The following is a 10,672-nucleotide window of genomic DNA, read 5'->3' as shown; positions in this document are numbered from 1 at the left end:
GCCCCTTTTACTTTGGATTTTAAAGGATTATTAGGCAAGCCTAATATAACTTTTGAACTTGGGTCGCCATTCAAACCCTTAGATCAGCTTACGGGAGTTTTCCCCGAAGCAAGGTGAATATATATTGCATTTATACAATCTTATTCCTTAATGTGATTTTTTTTATAATTTGTTAAATTATATTTCAGCTTGCATGTACTCCCTCTACAATTGATGACTGATCCAAGTTCGCCTATAATTTATTTTTATCCGATTGGTATACTGATTTAACATTCACTCATTTATCAGATTCTCCTACAATCTTAAGCCAATTATAAAATGTTTTCACCAGTGTACTCTGCAGTTTTTGAAGTAGATATGAATGTCAAGAGGTTTTCTTGGTAGGTACGTTGATCTTCGTTGCATATCATATGCCTGCCATATGTTTAAATAAAATCCGCACTTCATAGGGGATAGCAAAACTGCTCTTTATCGGTGAATCTAGATTATTGGCTGAGATTAAAAAAGGTTGAGCATACTTTGGCGGTACGGAAAAGTTTCTAATGTGTTGCAAATTTGCAGTCTTACTGATTCATATGAAGAAATTAAACGGAACTTCATGATGGTACACGCCAACCAGACAAGCACGAGGACATGGAAATCAATGGCAAGATGATTATGTGATGTTTTTTCATTCTGATGCCAAATCATCTTCCTTGCCTGTTGGTAGCTGCTACTAAGAAAATAGAATTTTCGTACCGCTTTAGTTGCAAGCATCTTCTTATCATTCGAACTGCATATTTTTGAAAAATAAGTTGGAGGGACACTGGGTAATAAACTTTTCTAGGATTTAAGTGTGTCGGTAGTTTAAGTAGACTTTTAATTTTTAGTGTATTCTCAGGGTTATTCTTGTGTAGGGCATGCCAGCTTTTTAAATGGTCGCATGAAGGTGATTTGGACGATTGAGACAACCATGACATGAAAGATGGTTCCGATGTACACTGCCTATTTGGTGAAATGCAGGTATTTGGAATGTTCCACTGTAGGTTCATGTGCAATTTATTTATCATGGTGATTGTATGGAGTTTGTGATGCGGGGGCATATGCAGGGGGATCTGTCAGGTGTTAGTTTGGAGTGTGGGTATATGCAGGTAATTTGTTTGTTCGTGCTAATTTTGGATTTGTGTTATTGTGCATGTATGATGAGGGTTTGTCAATGCTTGCATAAAAATCTTCCCTTGGTCTTGGTCTTTATTCATCTCTTATGCACAACTGAATCCTTATAATATCCATCTTTTTTGCTCCATTTAAACTGTTTATTTTGACTATTTCAAAGATAGAGTGTACTTATTGTTGTGGAATTCTAGGATATCCAAACTCTAAATGTATAATATTTCATGCTTACTTGCCTAACAGATACCCACCATTTCATTTGAAGTGATGCAAACCATGCGTTTATGTTATAATGCCCACAAGTGAGCAATACGACGTCAACCTCTTGGTTGATTTTGTTGTTAAATGCTGAATTGGTGATGGATTAGTAATACGTCTTTATCACCGCTTCACCGCCGTACAATTTTTGTGTGCTTTACTTGAGAGTATAATCTCTTTTCTTTGCCCAGAGAAGGAGATGTGCTGCGATGAAGGGATACAAGGCTGGTTCGCCTCGACAATCACCACAACATGTGCCTTCTTGTTTTCCGAGGTGTACAGTCTTTTATTTTACTTCATACAGGACCTCAAGCGGACATTCTGTAGGTTTGTATTATGTGAGATTTTTACAAAGTGTGTGGCTCCACAAGCAGTATAAGACAAGCTGGCCAAGCCCACGAAAAAACCATCGACGAGATGTACGTAAGAGCTCCTCTAGAAGAGCCTGCCATCGATGCGATCAACCCAAGATTCACTCTCTCATGGCCTTTTCATTCGCCACTGCTCTGAAAGTTAACATTCTTAGCACATACTTTCTGGTCATCTATGCCAGTTGTTATTTCATACTTGGGTTTCTAGGCAGCACTCACACTATAGTCGTCTCATATTATTTCTGTACAAAATGAAGCACTTGGATCCATTCAGCTAACTGTATGTTTCAATCACATTGCAAGCTATAGGAAACGGACAAAGAGACTTGGACTGTCTAATGATTTATGGGATGCTACATTTTTTGGAATTATGTTTGCTGCACAGTATTGACGAGGAATGAAATGTTATACTCTTTCAGCTTCGTTTTATCTGTTATACTTTGGTCATAATTTTTGCAAACAGATCTTTTTAACGAGGCACAAGATTTTCCATAGTTCTTAATAACTGATTTAAGGAAATACTGTTATGTTCCATTCGTTTTCTTTCTACTGACTAGAAAGTATGTTCCTAAATTGCCTAATAACATATATAGCATAGTTCACATCCATACTGCTTATGTATATGAATCTCATGAATATATATGTTGTTATGTGTTTTATAATATGGATAAAAGTCTTGTACTAATATTGTTTACACATTTTCTGATACACTCCAAGATTATTCCGATACAATGCGCTGGCCGAGCTGCTCCTCCGCTGACTCCTCTCGTATTATCTTTGAATATATGTAATGTTTTATATTTAATACTAGTATAAATGCCCGTGCGTTGCTACGGGTCCTCAAATTTCATTTCTCAACGTACATATCTTTACTATTATATTGCAGTTGGGGATGGTGTATCACTTTGACATCAAACATTGGAGAAATCATGGCCATTCAATCACCCTAAAAACACCTCTTCAAACATTGGACCAACTTGCACCGTTGGATGGATCTTTTAGTACATCCATTCCCCTGCTCGGTTCCTTTCCTTGTATGGTAAAACCAAATCATTTTTTTCCTATATTGCATTGACACGCTATCAAAGAGTGGAGGAAAATCTTTACTATTATATTACAGTTGGGGATGGTGTATCACTTTGACATCAAACATTGGAGAAATCACGGCCATTCAATCACCCTAAAAACACCTCTTCAAACATTGGACCAACTTGCACCGTTGGATGGATCTTTTAGTACATCCATTCCCCTGCTCGGTTCCTTTCCTTGTATAGTAAAACCAAATCATTTTTTCCCTATATTGCATTGACACGCTATCAAAGAGTGGAGGAAAAGTAGAGGAATTAGCCTTGAAATCACGGAAGGAAATCACATTTGCACCAACCCGATACTTCCACAACAATCCGTAAAGAAATTTCCGTAGGACCAGAAGTTCCTACAAGTCAAAAAAATCAGCAGTTCTTTTCCTTGTTATGGTCATTCCTTTTTCTCCACGATCGGTCCCCGCGATTCTTGGGCCGCCCATCCCCGGCCGTCTCGATCTGTCTCCATCGGTCATTGCCATTCGCCATCACTCTCATCTCAGGCGGATCTGCCCCTGGTCGGTGCCCCTCTCCTTCCCTGGCACCTGCTCACAGGCGGTGGAAGCCGGATGCTGCCGGTATTCCGCTCCTCGCCATGATCCTCGACCGGTACCTGGTCAAAAACTACACCGAGCCGTTCACCTTTCTTCTCCTAGATTGCATTTTTTTCTGATTTAATCCAAATCTAAATTTCATTTGCATGTAATTGATCAGGATGCTACACAAGTTCTAATGCAGTAGTCTTCCCTTACACCATCACCATTTTTGCAGAATTTTTTTTCAAAGCTCATTGGGGGGCAAATTTTCAGTGTCGTGTGTCTTCTGAAGACTCGAGTTGGAGGTACGTAGAAACATCTTACTTTTTGTTACAATTGTTTTGTTGACGGAAATTATCCTTTATGTAGTCACCCATTTTTTGTTGCTGATTTTAACTTTGTATTATAGGATGAAGAGAAAAGTTATCCAGCATGTAGGTTCAGTAATCTTGACATTTGGTTACTAATGTGAATTGATCATCGTCGATGCATCACTACTATTTTATTTTTCGACAACAAGCTGTGGTTTTACAGGTCAGATTGTGTTACATTATTTTCTCCCGGTGATCTCTCGAATATATCATTTCGATACTTAATTAAATTGCTTGTATTCTATCATGTAGTGATAGATATGTCATATTTTTCTATCATGCAGTTTCCAATCACATTCAGGCCTAATGATTTGGTATCTGAAGTTTGAGACATGGTTAGGGCTATCCCTTTCGTAAAAGCAAGATCGGCGTGAAATTTCTTGGTTTATCACTGTCTGCTCCTTAGCTTGTTTGGCCGTTAGCTATTAATTTATTTTGGTGCTTGGAAAGGCAAGTTATTTGAAACTAAAAAGTTATGTGCTTCAAGGCCGATCTCTGGAAAGAGAAATATCAGAAGGACATCAAAGAATACCAGCAAACTGTGCCCACGTGTGCTGGATTTTCTCGAAAATTGTGTTTTGGATCAAAAGATAGCACTAAACATGGTTGGAACGCTTCAAATAGTCACTTCTGAAGTTTTGGAACCAAATTGATCTCTGTACATAAGGGGCGGATGGTGTATGTTGTTCAAATAAACTGTCATACCATTCGAATTTTCATCTGTAGAAAATATATCTGGGCGGCCCGCTGCTCATCAGCTCACCAAGCAACTGCCGATCCCTGATAGGAAAAAAATGACAGAACAAGGGATATAGGTTGCTTCAAATCTCATTATGAGACATGAAATAAAATCCTGACAGGGAATATCATATTGAATAGAAAATGCCAGGGAAATATGACAAGTAATGTTCAGGGTAAGTTGCATCCTTTTTTAATGATAATCAGTAATGCGAATGAAGTAGCCAACTACCAAGAAAATTGCACATGGATTCAGATACTGAACTGTAACTATTAGTTTCAGTTTTGGCAAACATTCAATCAGGTAATCTATATATGGAGCATCTACGAAAACAGATAACATGTGGAGCATCTGACCCTTTTTATCTTCCTCCCGTTATTCCTACCAGATGAGCAAGAATTCCACCCCGTTTAAAGAGCTAAGCAACAAAGGTGCAAATGACACAAAGGGAGAAAAACAAGGCCAGCCGTGTCATGAATTGGTATGGGCGATTGTCGGCTGAGAAGAAAAGAAGCTGCGGGTAGCCCGCGAACAACAATTCTTGCAGCTCTAAGCCTTGATAAATTTGGATGAAGGTATACAATCCTAAACTTAGGTCATATCATCATTTACGTCTAAGTGTATCATTTTTACTACAAATTTTAATATTGAAACCTGTTTCCTAAGATGACAAAGCCTCCGGCACAAGAAAATATCACATGGTATTAAAATTTCTGAAATTCTATCGACATAGCGCTTTCATCCAAGAGATAGTTTCTGCAATTCTATCGACATAAAAGAAAGAAATTAATGGGCACATCTTACATGACAACATGGATACATTATGGCGCTCCTTGTCAGATAGCCCGTTGGGTGTCATGGATACATGACGGAGCTCCTTGTTGTCAGAGATCCCCTGCCAGGACGGCTCCCACTCGGGCTCGGACATCTAGGCGAAGGCACCATCAATTGCCACCTACAGCCATAGGCTAGGTTGGAAGGGGCACCCACAATCTACTCCTGGTGCATGCCACACTTGGCCGCTTGGGGAGGCCCGTGATATGGGCAACCCGCCAGAGCGGGGTGTCCTCGCCGGCTTTCCTCGGCGCTCGCTCCATTCAGCGACTTGTCCGAGGGAGGAGGATTCTGATGTTGCGGATCCCTCCAACGCGCACACGGTATTAGTGGCCTTAGGTTGGTGGATACGAGGTCCACATGGTGTTGGTCGGTATTTTTTTCACATGAAATATTCATGCTAATGATAAGTATTGTTGTGCAGTATAATTTGAAGCAAAGTAATTTTTTTTAATACACCTTGTACCATGAAACTGAAGTAGAAGACAATGTCCCTAACATTGCATGACAAAATCTAATGAGCATCAAAAAGTAGATATTAGTTAATAAAATATAGGGATCCCTAAAATATAACTATAGCCAAGTATGTATTTCATATTTAAACTATGTCAGTTATATCGCGCGGTTTTCGAAATATAAATGATGTGGGATCTTATGAGTTTTTAGAATATATTATGGTCGTCTCTTTCATAAATATGTTTTTTTGCATGAAAAGGTTGACATATTGCACGGAAAAATAGGAGCCGTGGCAACGCACGGGCATCCAACTAGTATAATTCACAACTCACTATGAAAATTCAAAACAAAGTGAATCGACAAAAAGGATGGGCCACTATTTTTTTTCATAACATGTCAATACAATACATGCAAAACTTCACGTGTCACAAAAAAGCCACAATATATTTCACAAACCAATAAGATTATATCTCGTTTAAAGCATATTTTGACAACCGATATAATTGACATCATTTAAATATAAAATAAATCACTCTACTAATACATTTATATTAATAAACATATCTACATTCTTACAAGTTCTAAACTAATAAGCCGAGAATAGTAAATCAAGACCGTCATATTATAAACTAAAAACATTTGTTCGATAGGATCAGTCTTTAGTATCAGTTTACTATCGTGTGCTATTGTTATAAGTTTTGAGTTTCTTGTGGCAGTATATTCAACATGTCTAGTTCTAGAATGCAAGTACAGCCGTAAGTTTCACTGAAGTATTATGTAGTTAAACTCATTTTAAATTTATCGTATTTGGTACCGTAATAACAACAGCAGAACCCTCACGCTCCACATCCTAGGAACTTTTATTGGAAATATCAGCAAGCTTAAATAGTATTGCATTCACTATTATGCATTGGCAAAAGTAAATTGTTTAGTAGAACTTGGCAGCCGATCGAAAATAATTATATTGTTTTACAAATAAATCAAATTGTCTGATATTGATGATCGACCTTCAAAGCTTCAGATATTTAATGAACATCGAGAAGCAAAGAACTGCTACCTCTGCCGCACGCTCGTTCCTAGGCCAAGTTAAGCTTGCATGCATACATGAAGACGATGACGGCCACTGACATCGGCACCACAACTCCAGTCGTACACACATTAAGGTGCATAGTAAAAAATGGTGAGATGCATCAGAAATAGCAGTTGTAACTTCTTCACCACTATGAAGCCTCCAATAATCATGAAACTCTCTCAAAGAAAACTTGAAACAAGAATACCAATCATCTCCATTGCTACAAGCAAAACAACTTGCATTTGACCTCTATTTGTGAAGAGAACATCAGCCAAAACCCTCATGTACATCAGAAAACAGAAAAAAGACAACCTTACTATGTGATCAAATCACCTCTTATTATTGAAAAAAAGAGCGTACCTAGTGTTGAAAGCTCCAACACATTATGGGGTTTGGGGCAGAGTATTAATATAAAGAAACATCAAACACATTGTGGGGCCTTATTACCGGATAAACCAAAACCCATGTAATTTATATCAAGAAACAACTCACGGCATCCGTCTTGAATGGGAGGAAAAACAACTCAGGTTCCTGAAAACATGAAAGCAACGGGAACTAAAAAAAAGGTACAAACTGCACAATAATTATACCGGAAAAGAATGCAAGGAGAACCACGAGTTAAGTTACAATGAAGTAGTAACCTGTATATATTGTACATGTGAAGGACATGGCCACTTGCTAGGCCTTCGAGAGGTACTTGGGCATCATTTGAAAGACGAAACGGTTAAGAACAAATTTGACAACTAACATTCAACAGATGCATCAGCCAGAAAGCAAATGTATCAAAATGAAATTAACTCCAGGCAAGATGAAAAATTGAGTAACTCCAGAACTGAGCCGAACTCACCAGAACCTATGTCTTTAATCACCTGAGAATCAGAGGAGAAATGATAATTACCTGAATAGTTGCCCAAAGGATAGTCGTGAGGGGAAACCATATGGAGAATGGCACGGCCCACTCTAATCCTGCAAACCCCTTCTTTCTACTGCTCCCCACACATGAGATCTTTCAGTCCATAAATAAACCTAGATAATATTTCTTTGTTTGATTGCATGATTCAAATAACATGTAGCTTACATCAAAGGTCATTCTTCATGTACAATCGAAAGTACTCAATTAAATTTTCCTCTAAAGATAGATTTCATTTGGCGAAGTATACTACAAAAAAGATAGTAAACCATTGGTAGTATAAGCTATGCTAGGTATAGATGTGTGTGCAATTCTTATAAACCATTGGTAATATAAGCTTTATGCTGTGAATATGTCTAACTCAGGATGATTAAATGAAGAATTTCATTTACTATGCTGAGATTTCCATGACATGGCCATTGTGGTAACTTCTTCACACCAGGGTAGTATAAGCTCCATGTTGTAACTATATCTGTAACTTAATTCCGGAAATAGAAGATTCCTTACTTCTCTAATTATCCACAATTTCCTAGACAAAGCTCCATATAGTTTTGCTAAACCAAGCTTATCTGCAAATTTTACCAACAAAACAACATTTGTGGAAGATTATTAGAGAAATTGTGCAAAGAGAGCAATGGAAATAATATTGGTTTGCAACAGAAGAAAAGTAGCGATTACTAAATAGAATGGTGCACCATGCTATCACGTAGCAATTGCATCAGCTACTATGATACTCTCAGCAGCATAGAATTCATCTCCAATTTTCTCATTAATGGTGAATATTGATGTCATCTCGCAAAAAGAAGAATTTTAGTTACCAATTGCAGGGAAAAAATTGCACACCACGATGGCTCTGAAAGCTCTTAATTGCGACATGGGGCGATGACATGGCCGGTCGAAGGGACAGAAGGACAGGCAGGGAAGCTAACAAATAAATAATCAAATTATATTGAGAGGAAAAATTGGTTCACAAATTGATGGAGCAAAAGAATAAACCATTTGAAAATACAATAAGCATAGTGTCGGAAAATGCCTCAGAAAAGAAATCCTCACATTGCCTTTTAAATGTATACTCATATAATATTAGTAGCCTCCTTGTGCGCCCCTGTATTTATATCCAAATCAGAATTAGGTGCACATCTAGGCTTTATTTAGCGGAAACAAATCCAATAGAACTTCCAGAATATACTTAACAACAAACTTCAGTAACCTCAAGGCATTACAGATCTTTGTAGCATAAATGTGAAAAAACACGCCTTAATGAATAAATTGGCGACCTAATATCAGATATGCGCAGTGCATAGTGGATTGAGTTATATACTTCCGAAATACCACAATAAGTTGTGATGGCCTTTTTAAAGTAGCACAACAGTATGTAACGGAAAAACATCTATGAAAGTCCAAAAAAAACAAAACAAAAAAAACAGAAAATCAATTATGCTCATAAAACATGGACAGTGGCATAGGCTAACAACTTTTTGGATCATGACTCATAAGCTTATACCATTCAACTATTTACTGCCACATAATCGACGAATGATCGTTACCATGAAGTAAACCCTAAACCGTGATAACTCATGTGCATCAACTTACACGAGTCTAAGTAAAATTCTTAGGTAGTGCTATGTTATGATTTATCATCCCTTCTTATCTACGCGCAATTAGGCAGGTGCAGGTGCAGGTGCAAACAAATTTCGTTTTCCACATCAACTCGTACTTCAGCGATTAGTAAACGGCCGTAAGAGCTTTCGCACGATTTATCCGGTCTTATAAAATCTACATCAAATAACTGAGCGTGCACAATCATCATGACACCATCAGTTAGAAAGCCTCGTTTCCCCATGTAATGCTAGAGAACTGCACAAAGTGCCATGTAATTAGTGATAGGCAAAAGAACCTAGATCTCCATCATCGGGTGATGCTGTTGAGGAACTTACCACGAAATCTGCGAGTTTGTTTGTACAAACTGCTAGCGCCTCCTCTTCCAAATCGCCCGATCCGTGGTCTTCCTGTGTTGCGATGAGACGAAGTGGAGATCGAATCGAGTAGCTTCTCTGACGGGAGAAGGCCTTCCCTCTTGTTGTTGTCGTCGCTGGCCTTGTCGTTGCGCCGCCATGTGAAGGAGACGTGAGACAGAGGGACCGTGCCGTACGAGCGATTGGAGGCGAAGGCTGGGTCCGAGAGTGTTGATGGCATGTCGGCGCCGTTGCCATGCTAGATCTCGAACAAGTCTAGAGGTCCATCTCCATCTCCGGCGCCGTGCCGAGGTTGGACGTGGCGAGAAATCCGCATCCATCCCTTGCGCTGCCGCCGCCGGGATGAGGTTGAGGAAATAGGGTTAGCCTTGTGCAGGAGGCGACACTACTGGGCGGCAGCTTTGATGAGAGAAGGGGGGACGGGGAGCAGGCGGAGTCCGGCAGCGTGGTGGCGGCGTCAATCAGGGCGGAGGCGGAGGCGTATGCGAGAGAGACAGGAGCCAACGAAGAGGTGGTTCGTGGGTGCTGTGGGCCGGAAGTGGAGCACTCTCCACTTTTTAGGTCGCGGAGATTTGGTGGGAGGGCACAAACGTCTTATTAAAAATATGCTTGACGAAATCTTCGGCCGGAGGAAACAGAACAAGTTCCTCCTTTTTATATAGCAAAGATGAATATTTCAAAATTAAAATTGAAGTAATTAACCCTTAAGAATGACAATTATGTTAAAAACAGTCAGAATTAGCTAATTCATACCAAATCAGCATTTATACAACTTCTTCAGTCTTTAGGGTCATTTTAGACATTTCATCCTTCATACCAGCAACAGCAGCCTTAAAAAGCTCTACTGCCAAACATCAAATCTCTGCTTACAACAGCTGCTTCTCACAGCAGCTTTTTCACAGCTGAACATCTACA

At 39.1% G+C, this 10,672-nt stretch overlaps 1 long non-coding RNA gene across 2 annotated transcripts; it reads right to left on the bottom strand.

Annotated features, from left to right (window-relative positions):
• Nucleotides 1-6,517: 6,517 nt before the first annotated feature.
• Nucleotides 6,518-10,273, bottom strand: LOC127326745 (uncharacterized). Of its 2 annotated transcripts, none has more exons than XR_007868104.2 (3): nucleotides 9,719-10,273; nucleotides 7,513-9,638; nucleotides 6,518-7,402 (listed from the first exon to the last, which is right to left on the bottom strand). It is a non-coding gene; the product is annotated as an uncharacterized lncRNA (long non-coding RNA). The 2 variants fall into 2 exon arrangements; XR_007868105.2 differs by having other exon boundaries at nucleotides 6,521-7,402; nucleotides 7,513-8,886.
• Nucleotides 10,274-10,672: the final 399 nt, after the last annotated feature.

Source organism: Lolium perenne, chromosome 6, assembly GCF_019359855.2.
Source record: "Lolium perenne isolate Kyuss_39 chromosome 6, Kyuss_2.0, whole genome shotgun sequence".
Classification (NCBI taxonomy): domain Eukaryota; kingdom Viridiplantae; phylum Streptophyta; class Magnoliopsida; order Poales; family Poaceae; genus Lolium; species Lolium perenne.
Note: the sequence above shows the minus strand (reverse complement) of the source record. Positions and strands in the feature narration are given on the sequence as shown.